The sequence below is a fragment of the Sus scrofa genome, chromosome 13, assembly GCF_054392235.1.
Source record: "Sus scrofa isolate SSC_HxYL_T2T_F1_AM1 chromosome 13, Sscrofa_HxYL_maternal_Yorkshire_Landrace_v2.0, whole genome shotgun sequence".
NCBI lineage: Eukaryota > Metazoa > Chordata > Mammalia > Artiodactyla > Suidae > Sus > Sus scrofa.
The window spans coordinates 27,154,759-27,169,591 of record NC_139395.1 but is presented as its reverse complement, the minus strand read 5'-3'; the positions used below and the strand labels follow the sequence as shown (position 1 = coordinate 27,169,591).

Genomic DNA, 14,833 nt, shown 5'->3' with positions numbered 1-14,833 from the left:
CGGCTCTCTTTGGATGATCATTCCGTGCAACTTCATTTACTCTTCCAAGTTTCTCCAGAAGGACAAAGAAGATAACTTGGAAGGGTGTGTTTATCTTGAATTCATCAGAAAAGAACTTCAGTCTCTCCCAAGCAGCTGCCTGTATATGGAATTGGGGAATTATTTTCCTTAGATCAAACAGGACTGAACATTTCCTTGGACATGGCTAGCCTTCTTCCTCAGAACACACACGTTTTTCAGGATTGATATTTTTATCCAGAGTTTTCTCAAATGAATACTTAGGAGATGTCCACAGGCAGGTGTAGGAAAAAGAGCTGGGCCCCCATAAATCAGGACCACCTGACACGGAACCACCAAAGGATTGAGTGACTTTAGGTTAGCAGTTTAGCAGTTTTGTTTCTGCAGGACAGACTGTCTCGAGACTTCGGGGACTTGTGGGGGCAACAGAGCAGCTGGATAAATCCTTCAAGGTGGTACCAGCCATACCCTTGGGGCTAGAAAAGCTTCTGTGGATCACATGATTTGGGTAGTTTGAGATTTAAAGTGTTGATGGGAGTAAGAGAGAAGACCTCACATGGTAATTTCTACTGTGTTTTCACATCCCCTGAAGTTTACCTCGTTCAAACAAAGTCAGTACAAGAGACATACTGGGACCGAGCATTAGATCACACTCCGTGAAAGCACCAGGCAGTGACACAAAAGGGGTGTTTCCATCTTACCAAGAAACCAAGAAGGACATTCAAGAGCCCCCGCCCGAAGGAGATACTGAATGAGCCTGCAATTTCAGGTTCCTGAGCGCCTATTATGCGCTCACTTTCTGAGCATCCTTTCAGAGCATCCTCGCTTTTCCTCCGTGTTGTGCTCCGCAAACACCCCGACCTGAGCCATGGCCCTTGTCTTGTTATCTGAATGGGGGGATAGAGTGTCCCGTGGCCCTTACGCATCAGGTGTCCCCCTTTACAGATTGAGGGGAAAAGTGCTGAACGTGAATTATTCAAAACCTATTGTATCCCTGTGTGTTCCTTAAGCATTCACTACCGGCAAAGCAGGCCGATTATTTTTCGCTTTTAATTGTGCTGATACCTTATCTCCTTTGTTGAAAGTGGAGAGTGGTATGTGACACTGCCTCCAATACAGAGGACCATGGGGTCTTATTTAAAGCTGAAGTAACCCCCTTAGGGGACGCACCTTTAACATGCAGCTAGGGAAGGGCAGTCTGGACTAACTGTTTTTTATCTCGGACGTGTGTCTATTACTGAGTCAAACACGTATGACGGCAGGATAGAGCTGGTTCCTTAAAGAGGCTCTCAGCCAAGGGGACCAGTGCAGTGTCACTTATCCAGCACAGAGGCAGCCACTGTGTGTGAGGGTCGCCCAGCATGTCCTAAGATGAGATACTTGAAGACCTTGCCCTAATGGAAGAAAATATTTATTTATTTTTTTTATTTTTTTGCTTTTTAGGGCTGCACCTGTGGCATATAGAGGTTCCCAAGCTAGGGGTCAAATTGGAGCTATAGCTGCCAGCCTACACCACAGCCACAGCAAGATGGGATGCGAGTTGCTTCTGCAACCCACACCACAGCTTATGGCAATGCCGGATCCTTAACCCACTGATAGAGGCCAGGGATTGAACCTGCATCCTCATGGATCCTAGTTGGGTTCTTTAACCACTGAGCCATGAAGGAAACTCCCTAACTAAAGAAAATATTTAAAGCAAAGCAAATAGGTTTAGAAAATAAACTTACAAATCTGTGATTGGAAACTGGATTGAAATAAAATTGTATGTAGGATTCATTTCTAGACATTCAAAATGAGCCCTTATCACTCTCTTCCCTTTTGGGCCCCGAGATCATCATCAGGAAATGCCCACTGGGTACTGGACATGTCGGGAGGTGGTCAAAAAGTGTCTCACCATGATCTGAATTCAAAACGGCCCTTCCAAACACAGCAACTCAGGAATTCATTCGGGCAAATCCACAGATCATGATGATAGAATCGCTCTGATGTGGTTGATGAAGTCAAAGACTTGTCATAAGCCTTTTGAATCCTCAGCATCACATCCCGTGCCTGACTTGGCTTTCATTAAATATGTGTTCATCTGGATGGGTGGAGGGTCACACAGGCGAATGACTCAGTTGGCCAAACAACCTCTGCCAGAGCACCGAGATGGCCCAGAGGAAAAGCACCAGGAGGCAGTCTATCCAAAAGGCTGCAGGTGGTTTCCGCTCTTCCCCTCACTGGCTGTGGGACCCGGCAAGCTGCTGAACCATTCTTGCAGTTCCAGGTCACACATTTGAAATCATCTCCGGGGGCCGAAGTTGGACATTTCAAGGAACCCACCTCCCCAGAATGAGCTCAGGTCATGCCTGTTGTGGGAGGGTCTGGCTTGGTAAGATGCAAAGACAGGAAGAAAGCCAGTCTGCCAGACACGGGTCCTCTTTGCCCTGCATCAAAATCCAGCGGACAGACCCCAGCAAAGCAACCGAGTCTGTGCCCAGCAAGGACGAGCGTCGTCACGTTCTATGCTCACGGGCTTCACTTCCATGACATCAAATATAGTTTGTGGCATGTGCTTCCATGAAGGCCCAAAGTTGGCCCCTACACTGTCTGTACTCTCCAAACCCACCACCCCAACCAGGTGTGAGTTTCAATACGAACTCCTGACCTTCCCAGAGATTATCCGTGGCATCTAGACAGCCCGTCACCACCTCGGTGAGCCTGTTGGGGGAGCAGCGGCCAGGAAGGTTCAGCCTCTGGTCCCGGAGGGAGCCCGGAGAGGGAGAGGCGCCTGCCTTCCTCCCCATCTGGTTTTCTCCAATAAAAGAGAAAAAAATAAATGGAAATGAAAAGTGTACAATTAAAAAAAATGACATTTAACTTCCTTTTGCTAATGTCTGTAAGATGATTTTTGGCCTGGCAGGAGATTCCAGATGGGCCGTATAATGACTATAATTTAATACGAAAAACCGGAGTTCAAAGAAACACATCTTTTTTCCGAGTCAGAAGGTAGTGGGTCGTCTCACACTGTTTAATGCAAAACACCGGGACAGTCATGGCGTTTCTTTGCTTATTGCACATTGGCCTTTAAACCTAATATCAGTGCAGCCAGACCCGAAGCCATCAAACCAGAAGCTGTCACTCTCCGAGATGGGACGGCCCTGGTGCATGCTCGCCCGAAGGGCCAGAGACCCCTCACCACGCAATGTGTTTTCCTCCGGGGTCTCAGGATTTATACCACCAATTAAGGCCATAATGAGTGCCCCAAGATGACCTCCTAGGAGCAAGAATTAATTAAGCACAGTATTTCTTAGTAAAGAATGACATTTCCCCAAACGAGTAATACAAGGGAGCCATGTTTCCTGATACTACTGTGCTTCCACACACGATCCTTAATTGTTAACAAAAATAGAAAGATCCAGGAACACAGCTTAGTTTATGTTTTTAATTTGATAATAAAAGAAAACAACCTTTACTTTTATCCTTATTTGGGGGGCAAAGAGAATATGCTGAGCATTTGTATTACATATGTATATATATTTATCTCCACACAATTATTTACATGAGCAAAAAATTATTTACATGAATAACATAATATCACTTCTTTTAACTACCAATATCAAAACAAAAGAAGGAAGCTAGAGTTCATATTTAAAATTGCTTTCCCAGCTTTCAAAAGTGAAGAGTTCTGGGGTTGTTTGTTTGTTTGTTTTTTGCTGTGCCCATTGATTTGCCTACTCTAGACATTTTAATTTTTTTTTGTCTTTTTTTTTTTTTAGGGCTGCACCCACGGCATATGGAGGTTCCCAGGCTAGGGGTCTAATTGGAGCTGTAGCCGCCAGCCTATGCCAGAGCCACAGCAATGCGGGATCCGAGCTGCCTCTGCGACCTACACTCATGGCAATGCCAGATCCTGAACCCACTGAGCAAGGCCAGGGATCGAACCCACAACCTCATGGTTCCTAGTCAGATTTGTTAACCACTGAGCCACGACGGGAAATCCTATTCTGATGCTTTTATACAGGTGAATTCATACACTATCACACACATTCACTATATAGCCTGTATTTGGCTTCTTTCACTTAGCATTCATTATATATTCTTCTTCTTTTTTTGGCTGCACCTATAGCATGCAGAAATTCCTGGGCCAGGGATCCAGTCCTAGCCACAGTAGTGACAAAGCCAGATCCTTAACTATTGCGCCACCAGGGAACTCCTGAAGATTTGAGTTTTGAAACTATTTCTCCCCAAAGTTCTTATGGTTCCATAAATTCTGTAACTGAATTTTTCTTTAAATTAAGGCTTTATTTTGGAAACTACACCTTAGATGGTGTAATCTAGGGCTTGGAAAACTCCCTCTATAAAAGGTCAGATGTAAACCTTTGAGGCTGTGAACGATACAGTCTCTGCTGCAAAAGCTCAAGCCTGCCATGGCTGGGTGAACGCAGCACAATTCACAAATGAGAGCTCATGGCTGTGTTCCAAGAAAACTTTATTCATGAACACTGAATCTGAATTTCATATAGTTATCATGTGTCATAAAATATTCTTCCACATTTTTTTCAAGTTTTTCAAATGTAAAAAATATTCTTAGCTTTCAGCTATACAAAAACAGGTGGTGGACCAGATTTGGCCTGGGGCTGTCGTTTTGGCAGCCTCTGGTCTAAAACTAATGTGTATTTTTAAGTCATCAGTGAGGTTTGAGAAAACACAATCTCTGCCTCTCTTTCACACCCACAGACACACACGAATACACAGTCACGCACAAGTACACCTAATTATCAACACTTAGGGTCTCTGAAACCATGGATGTGGTACAGGGAAAATGTGGCTTCAAGCACGTGTTTTTAGTGCTATGAATTGATCATGAAAGAAACCTTAGCCTTGAAGAAGCGTCACAAGCGTGGTAGGAAAAAAGAGACCTCCTTCCTCCCAACCTTTCTCATGAAGAAAATTCCCACCCTAAATTACAAATCATGCCCTCTACCCCTTTAAGGAGTTCACTTAGCCAGTATGAATCTGGAAATCCCTGCAGCCTACTTGCCAATTAATGTATTTAACTCTAAAGAGCAGGGGCTTTTTAATTTAGCCCATCCATCACTCACAGAACATTTTGGTTGAAAATATTAGGATTTCCAAATAACTTTATGGCTCTGTAAATTGCCAACATACCATCTGCAATTGAATTAACATTTATAACCAAACTGAAATAATAAATAAAGCAAATTACACTGCAAATATTCGTGAGTGCCCAATATGCACTTGAGAACGATAATTAGCATTTTATAATCACGCTTCATTTTCTTTATCCAACTCCCTGTCACATTAATGATAAAATATTTTAAACTGTGCTCTATCAGCAAATGGCAGTACAATCTCTAGATTAGCCATTAACTAACATGGAGAATGAAAACAGTTGGGCTGCTGACATTACACATCCAGAGAAGTTTTACTCATAATCACATCCTTCAGTCTCCGAGCTCTTATCTCAGGGCTTTGGTTGCTTATCCCGCCAACCCCATGCTACCCAAACAAGGCTCAGAAAGCCAATGCTTCATTTGCAGCATCCAAACCTCAAGGAGAACTGAAGGTGCACACTTTTGCTAGGAGAAAAGAAAGAAATAGGATTTTCAAATTTATTATGCTTCTCTGGTCTAGGAAACTGAAAGGGTCTAGCAGTCAAGAAGCTGTAAGTCACTCAAACGGACTAACTCTGGTCTTCAAATAACTCTTTCCAAAGTTCTCTCTCATTAGGATCTGACATCCTCAACTGTAGTATAGGCAATTTTTTCCCTAGCTCCAAATAAAAATGAACATTAAATAAATCAGTAGAGTGGATATATATATATTTTTCCCCCTGAGATTTTCCACCGATTAGTAAAATTTTCCCCAAATTTCCCATTATCTTCCTCCAAAATCACTGCTTTAAAATAACTGTGTCCAGATGCTTTCCTGACTCTTAACTGCCTTCTAGCCCTTCCCCTTCTGCACTTGGCATTTCAGGGTTTTCTCCTTGGGTTGCTTGGCTCTGTGTGCGGCCCCCACATCCTTTTGGTCCAGGTCCACACTGTTGCCACCGGCTGTAGGTGGCTACTGAGCATTTCAAATGGGGCTGGTCCAGGCTAAGTGTGAAAGAAACCTCAAATCTGGAAGACTAAGAAAAATAATGTAAAAATCTCTCAATGGTTTTATATCACTTGATTATGGAAATGATAATATATTAGGTACGGAGTCAGATAGCATATATTATTGAAATTCACATGACTTGCTTCTTTTTACTTTGTAAAATCGTGGCTACCAGAACACTATAAGGGACACATCTAACTCGAATTGTGTCTGGCACTCTATTCTGATCAAATGGCGCTGGTCTAGTGAGTCTTAAATGCAATGATGCCGGGGATTTTTGATTGAGTACCTGCTCTGCTACTGACCAAAATGATGATTATTAAAAGGCCATATCAAGTAAAGCTTTTGATCCAATAAATCCTGCATGAGTCCCATCAGGCAACTCCAGACATTTCAAAGAGCAGTAAACCTGGTTTCGTGCTGTGCATAATCATATTTGTGTTGAGATAAAGTTTGATGAGCCAAACGTTCATCTTCTTGGAGGCAGAGGCCAAGTGGAAACGACTGTGTGGGTTGTGGGCCTCAGCCTCCCCGGCAGCCCAAGTCCCACGGGGAAAACAAGGGCGTAGATGCCTTAGTGTAGAGGCAGTCCAGTGGTTGTGGGCCTGGGTCCTGCTGCTGAATGGCCTGGGTTCAAGTCCCATCTCTGCCTGTTTTTTGTTTTTGTTTCTTCTTTTTAGGGCCGCACCTGCAGCGTATGGAGGTTCCCAGGCTCGGGGTCAAATCAGAGCTGCAGCTGCCATGCCACAGCCACAGCAATGGCAGATCCTAGCCACATCTGTGACCTACACCACAGCTCAGAGCAACACCAGATCTGTTAATCCACTGTGTGAGGCCAGGGATAGACCACGCATCCTCATGGATATTAGTCAGGTTCTTAAACCACTGAGCCACCAATGGAACTCTCCCATCTCTGCCCATTATTAACTGTGTGATTCATCTTGGACCAGTCACAATCTCTGTGTGCCATGTTTTCTCATCTTGCAATGAGGAGAGTGGTGTTTTCTATCTCATGGGGCAGTTACGAAAATTAGTGAACTAATGTATGTTAAGAGCCTAAGGCAGCCCAAATGCTTAAAAATATGAACTGCTATTACTATTATCATTCTACAACGCAACTGGAAGTAGTAAAATGTGCAAGTGAAGCTGAAACAAAAAGTAGGGAGAGACCAGGAAAGAAAGCAAGTTGGATGTAGGTAGAGAGAAGAGGAAACAAGCCTGAGAGGGACCAGGGGTCTGGTAAGGCGAGGATGAAAGCTACACTGCCCTGCTAAGACCTTTCATGGGAGCCAGGCCTGTCATTGACTGATAGCCTTCAACAGTGACCCCAGCTTCCAGGCTGCATACACCTAACCAAGGGAACTATCAGATTATTTTGATAATTTATGGATTTCCACTTCCAGTTATAAAAGGAAAGGACATGCTGTGGGGTTCTGGACTAGCTTTGCTTTTCTTCTGCTAAAATTTCTCATAACATTTTTTTTTTTTTTTTTGGTCTTTTTGCTATTTCTTTGGGCCACTTCCGCGGCATATGGAGGTTCCCAGGCTAGGGGTCTAATCAGAGCTGTAGCCACCGGCCTACGCCAGGGCCATAGCAACGCGGGATCCGAGCCGCGTCTGCAACCTACACCACAGCTCATGGCAACGCCGGATCCTTAATCCACTGAGCAAGGGCAGGGATCGAACCCGCAACCTCATGGTTCCTAGTCGGATTCGTTAACCACTGCGCCACGACGGGAACTCCTCTCATAACATTTTTAATTGCAGAGAAGAAATTCAAAAACCTTCTTTTATTCTCATCCACAATATCTTCTTAGCATCTAAAGCAGAAGTTGCAAACTACTAATCTGTATGCTGAATGGAGCCAACAGATATGTTTATTTTGGCTCAATGGTGGCCAGCACAGTCGTTTAAAAACTTTTAAATTCGTTGCCAACATTTAAAAAGTAGAAGATTTCAATTACAAAAGAGATTGATTTGGTGTTTCTGCCTAATATTTTCTTGATTAATCACTGTAGTATCTGAGCATTTTTCAGTAGCAAATTGTCAGGAGAACCAGAAAAGACCTTGAAAGAGCCACAATCCCCAAGGTAGAAAGAGTCACTGGAAATACTGGAAAATCAGGCAACACAAGTGCCACATTCCCATAGGGCAGTGACTTTGCAAATGTGGCCCCTGGACCAGCACCCTGTATTACCTGGGAGCATGTTAGACATGCAGATCCTCAGGGCCACCCAGATGTCCTGAACCCAAGCCTCTGGGGGCAGGACCTGGCAATCTACAGTTAACGAGCCATTCTGGTGAGTGTGATCCATGCTAAATCCTGAGCACCATTGATACAGGGTGGCAATCAATGAGGAGAGAGTTGCTATCTTTGTCACACTCCCCACCACTCTCTATCGCCCCAGATTAGTCCACATCAGTCATTTACCTGCCTGGCTCTCCCAAAAGACACCCAAATCCTAAATGCCACTAACAAAGCTAATTCCAGTAAGAAAAGTGCATACAACTTTGTAATGGGGTTAATTTTGGCCGAAAATGATCAGGCACCTTTCTTTTTCCCTTTTCCAGTGTAGTTTATCACAGGATATTGAATATAGTTCCCTGGGATATACAGTAGGATCTTGTTGTTTATCCACTCCCTGTGTAACAGTTTGCATCTGCTAATCCTAAACTCCCAATCTTTCCACCCACCCCTCCCCACTTGGCAACCACAATTCTGTTCTTCATGTCTCTGAATCTGTTTCTACTTTGCAGATAAGTTCGTTTGTGTCATATTTTAGATGCTACATTTAAGTATATCATATGGTATTTGTCCTTCTCTTTCTGACTTACTTTGCTTAGAATGATAATCTCTAGGTCCATCCATGTTGCTGCAAATGGTATTACTTCATTCTTACAGCTGAGTAATATTCCACTTGCATATATGTACCACATCTTCTTTACCCATTCATCTGTTGATGGACATTTAGGTTGCTTCCATATTTTGGCTATTATAAACAGTGCTGCAATGAACATTTGGGTGCATGTATCTTTTTTCTTTTTTGGCCACACCTGCTGCATGTGGAAGTCCCCATATCTGGACTGAACTCGAGCCACAGCAGAAACCTGAGCCACAGCAAGGACAGCACTGAGCCCCAAACCACTAGGCCACCAGGGACCTCTGTATGTATCTTTCTGAATTAGAGTTTTGTCTGCATACAGACCAGAAGTGGGGTTGCTGGATCTAACCTGGCTCCTGTCACAGGTGGAGAATCATGTCCATACAGGAAAAGAGAACATGCAGTAAGCTGGGGCCCTCTGGCTTAGCCCAGGAATGATGTCTCACCCGCAAAATGTGGGGAGTAATAGCTTCTTCACAGAGCCATGGTGAGGCTTAACTGAGTTCAAATATGCCACAGCCACAACAACGTGGGATCTGAGCCGTGTCTATACCTAACAGGACAGCTCACAGCAACACTGGATCCTTAACCCACTGAGCCAGGGATCGAACTTGCTTCCTCATGGATACTAGTTGGGTTCATAACCCACTGAGCCACAGAGGAGCTCTGGTTCTGTGTTTAAATTTTAAATAGGAACAAATTAATAAAAAGTTTGGAGGGGGGTTAATCTAATGGGAAATTTAAAAAAGGAAAATAAAATTTATGGTCAGAGAGGGGCTTAGATTGCATAAGACTATGCACAGCAAGGTTGAGATTTTTAAAAGCAGCCATTTAAATGAAGATATATCTCATCTCAGAATATGGGAGACCATCCCCAAAACTAATGAAGGCACCATGATGGATATCATGATGGATATGATGAGTAATTTTTAAGTAAATACTCCTGCATATTTTCTCACTGCCCTTCCCTTGACATGCTGTATTTTACAAAAATTCATGTTCAAGTTCAAAGGGAAAGAAGAAGAAGAAGAAGAAAGACAGACAACATTTTTTAAACAGCCCAGCCTTGGAAATATGTACAGAATTTATGCATGTTTCAAGTGCTCTTTCTCCTTTGCCAGAGGGTGTAATTAAAGGCCCATAGACAACTTCCAAACTGAGGCCAAGAGAATTTCAGTCAAAGTCAATGGGAGTTCAGTCTCCTGACCATGCACAGGAATAGCCTGCCCAACAAGGAATAAATAACTCTCTTGGCAGGGAGCTTGGGGAAGCACAAGAACGAGAACATCTCATATTAGAGTCCTCATTTATAAAAATAAAATTCATTCAGTGGCTTACAATCAATAAGATAATGATCGTGTGACACAAGCCCAGGGAGGGCAGGGGGTGAGTAGCCGCCTGGAAACAGAGCTGGGTCTCACCTGGACCTTCTGGTTTACTTTTCTCTCTTTCTGCTGTCACAGATATCATGTGCACCCTAAGTATACTTCCTTCTTTTTGGTTACCTGTGAAATTAGAACCCACTCACAGCAGCATAAAGGTGGGTGGTAGGCAAGGCCCATCTGCTGTTTAGCTCAGGGACTGTAGGCCTTAAAGTCAAGTTGGATGGTGGGACCCAAAGGCCTGATGACTCTCTCAGCTCCCCCTTTTCAAAGTCAGCCACGTGTCTTCCTAGTACATAAAGATGTGTAATTTCCTATAACGGACTCCTAAGAACAAGCAATCTACGTCATGCGGCATCTTACTGAAGAGAGAGTCTGTGGTTCAGACTAGAACCCCAGCAGCAGCTGACTGGATTTCCCAAAGATGGCCACAGCAATGCCCTCCCACCCCGGATGCTCTCCTCAACTGACCCAGGCTCTACTCCAGTGAGATAAGAGTTGATGCCACCTCCTCTGAATCTGTGACACTTGCGACGCCCAAGACTAGCAAATAAAAGGCCACCTGGCTTTCCCCTTGTCTTGTGCATACCTCGCTTTTGACCTCTGAGCCACAATGGAGTAAGTCTGATGACTCTGAGGTCACCATCTTGTGAGGTCCCATTGAGAAGTCCCAGTGGAGCTCTGGTCCATAGCTCTGGCCAAGGTCCCAATGGAGCTCTGATCCATAGCTCCGGCCCAGGTCCTCATCAAAAAGCAGCATGACCACCAGCTGCATAGCTCAAGATACCTCCAAAGGCTTCCACCTGCCAGACCACCTCTCAGACTTTTGGCACAGCCAAAAGCTGTCTTCTCAGTGAGGCACAGACAAGCCATCACCACCAAATCCTATCTACATTCCTGACCCACAGAAAGTGTAAGAAAAAAAAAAGTTGGAGTTCCCCTGGTGGTGTAGCAGGTTAAGAATTCATTGAGGAGTTCCCGTCGTGGCACAGTGGTTAACGAACCTGACTAGGAACCATGAGGTTGAGGGTTCGATCCTTGCCCTTGCTCGGAGGGTTAACGATCCGGCGTTGCCGTGAGCTGTGGTGTAGGTTGCAGACGCGACTCGGATCCAGCGTTGCTGTGGCTCTGGCGTAGGCTGGTGGCTACAGCTCCGATTGGACCCCTAGCCTGGGAACCTCCATATGCCGCGGGAGCGGCCCAAGAAAATGGCAAAAAGACAAAAAAAAAAAAAAAAAAAAAAAGAATTCATTGACACTGATGTGGCTCAGATTGCTGCTGTGGTGCAGGTTTGATCCCTGGCCGAGGAACTTTTGCATACTGTAGGTGTGGCCAAAAAAATGTAGTTTTATCTCACTAACATTTGTAATGGTTTGTTAGGCAGCACTAGTAAATGGAACACACTGTTTGGATGAGTACATGTCATTTTAACCGTATACAATCAACATTTGTTTCTCTCTCTTTTTTTTTTTTTTTGGTTCCACCCATGGCATGCAGAAGTTCCTGGGCCAGGGCAGCTATCTGAGCCACAGCAGTGACAATGCCTGATTCATCCCCTGCTGAGCCACCAGGGAACTCCAACCCCATACAGTTTTTACCTCCTGCATTTATTTTAGGATTTAAACCCCAAGAAACAAGGGATTCAGCTCTGTCTTACCCATACAATACATTTATTATATTTACACAGGAGATACTGTCTGCATAAATTTTCACTGTGGTGTGCCCTGCACTTGTTAGCAATCACAGGATTTTTCATAATAAACCGAAGACATCTGCTCTTTCACTGGTGTATATGACGAATGGAAATGACCAAAACTTGAAATTCAAAACCAGTTCCAGGTGGGGCCAAGAAGTGACCTTAATAATTGATCAGAAAACAGTCATCCCTGGCAGACACCTACACACCGTCTATCTCATTAGGTGGCGAACCGACCCCAGGTGTTGTTCTTACATCATCTACCGCATGCCAAGAGCAGTGCAGCAGTGGGTGGCAGGGCAGAGACAGCAGGACAGTGGAGTGGACACCTCTGCACACTCCTGAGTGCTCAGATCAGAATGCTCCTCCTGAAAGCAAACAGCATGGGTAAGGATGCCCTCCCGGAATTGTCACTCTTCCTCTCCCGTCTGGTAGGACATAGTCAGCCAACATTACGCTAAATGTCCTTTCCTCTATCTGCCCCTTTGGTCCGAGTTATTATGGGGCAGAGACTAACACAACCATGGGGTACCACTGTGCTCCAATCCTGTCTGTCTTTTTCCCTCTCTCTTCCAATTTTGTTTAAAATAGATTCATTCAACAAACATTGGCATGCGGTAGATGATGTAAGAACAACACTTGGGGTCGGTTCGCCACCTAATGAGATAGATGGTGTGTAGGTGTCTGCCAGGGATGACTGTTCTCTTATCAATTATCAAGGTCACTTCTTGGCCCCACCTGGAACTGGTTTTGAATTTCAAGCTTTGGCCATTTCCATTCATCATATACACCAGTGAAAGAGCAGGTGTCTTTGGTTTATTATGAAAAATCCTGTGATTGCTACCAAGCTCTGTTGTAGGCACTGGAAATACAAAAGAAGACAAGACTTACAAAAGTCCCTGTTGTCATGGTACTTAGACACTAGTGGAAGACAAAAGCAGTGAATAAGTAGACAATAAATGAGGTAATTTCGGATAGTACTAAGGAAGGTCCAGCGCACTCCAGGAGCCCTGGCGTGTCAGGACAGCCACCACCACTTCAACTCAGTGAAGACTCAGCAGGCCACACAGGAGAAACCATGATGACACAGCTATAGGTCCAGGGCTGGGTCTCTCACATAAAGACAGGGAGTTCCCAAAGAGGCAGGGGAGATTACTGAAAAATAAAATGACAGATATGGTACGACCAAATCCATTCAGTTCAGAGAGAGGAGACTTTGAGTGGGACATAATATTTTTTCTCAAATTTATCCTGTGAAGGGTGCTTAAGGAACCAGTAAGCATTTTTTTTTTTTTTTAAGCAGAGAAGAATGGCATAAAGAATAGAAGGCACAAATAAGAGTGTTTTTACTCAAGGGGTTTTACACAAACCCCCTGTTGAGGCCCCAGGAAAGTGTGATGCTGACAGGGGGCGAACTGGTCTTCCACTACCTGGGAATGCAGGCCTGACCCAACCATACACGTTCGCCATACATATCAATGAGGCAACTGCATTCAGAACCCCAACTATGGCGATTCTGGAAACAGCCAGGGAAACAACAGCAATGTTTTACTAACAGTGTCTACCCCCTTCTCCTAGACACATGGTAGGACTGCATTTCATTCCACTGGATTAGGCAGGGCCATGTGAACTGCTTTAGTCAATGCACTCTGAGTGGAAGTGACTGTGGGCCTTAGTGATGGGAGAAGAAAGGGGCCTGCATCTCAGCAGGGCCTCAGAACCACACCTACCCACACCCCTGCATGCCCCCAGGTGGCTGGAAGAAAAAGAAACAAGAGTTACAAAGATACTAAGCTTCAAAAGTTTATCTAGGAGTTGCCATAGTGGCTCAGCAGGTCAAGAACGCCACATAGCGACCATGAGCATGCAGGTTCGATCCCTGGCCTCACTCAGTGGGTTAAGGATCTGGCATTGCTGTGAGCTATAGTGTAGGTCACAGACATGGTTCAGATCTGGAGTTGCTGTGGCTGTGGTGTAGGCCGGCAGCTTCAGCTCTGATTGGACCCCCAGCCTAGTAACTTCCATACGTCACAGGTTTGGCCATAAAAAGAAAAGAAAAAAATTATCTAAATCATCTTTCCTGTCTTATTTAAATTATCTTATATACGTCCTGGTAGGAATTTCATTCTTTACTATCTTTTTCTACTTTTTTTTTGGTCGCACCCACACCATGTAGATTTTCCTGGGCGAGGGACTGAACCCATGCCACAGCAGTGACAATGTTGACTCCTTAATTGCTAGGACACCAGAGAACTCCCCAGCTTTACTATTTTGAAATAAGTTACTAAATACTTAAACATAACTCACCTTCAGTTTCCATCCCTATTATGGGGTAATTGACAACAGCCCACCCACCTCGACATAACACAGGCCAAGATCAGTTCCCTGGAGGTCACTGACATCATCTCTCCTCCAATGATTATTTCTTTAATTTTTTTTTTTTTTTGTCTTTTTTAGGGCCTCCCATGGCATATGGAGGTTCCCAGGCTAAGGGTCTAATTGGAACTGTAGCTGCCAGCCTACATCACAGCCACAGCAACGCCAGATCTGAGCCACCTCTGGGACCTACACCACAGCTCACAGCAATACTAGATCCTTAACCCACTGAGCGAGGCCAGGAATCAAACCCGCAACCTCATGGTTCCTAGTTGGATTTGTCTTCGCTGGGCCATGACAGAAACTCCCAATGATCTTCTTTCTAATAAAGAATAGAAAACTATTTCTGAGGCCCAGGGCTCACAAAGAATAAG

General features: G+C 44.5%; 1 protein-coding gene and 1 long non-coding RNA gene across 23 annotated transcripts in view; both read right to left on the bottom strand.

Moving 5' to 3' along the window:
- Positions 1–14,833, bottom strand: part of RARB (retinoic acid receptor beta) — a 787,370-nt gene that overhangs the window by 108,670 nt on the left and 663,867 nt on the right. The window lies entirely within an intron of this gene.
- On the bottom strand, positions 3,439–9,653 carry LOC146397224 (uncharacterized). Its single transcript, XR_014822529.1, has 2 exons — positions 7,865–9,653; positions 3,439–7,590 (listed from the first exon to the last, which is right to left on the bottom strand). It is a non-coding gene; the product is annotated as an uncharacterized LOC146397224 (long non-coding RNA).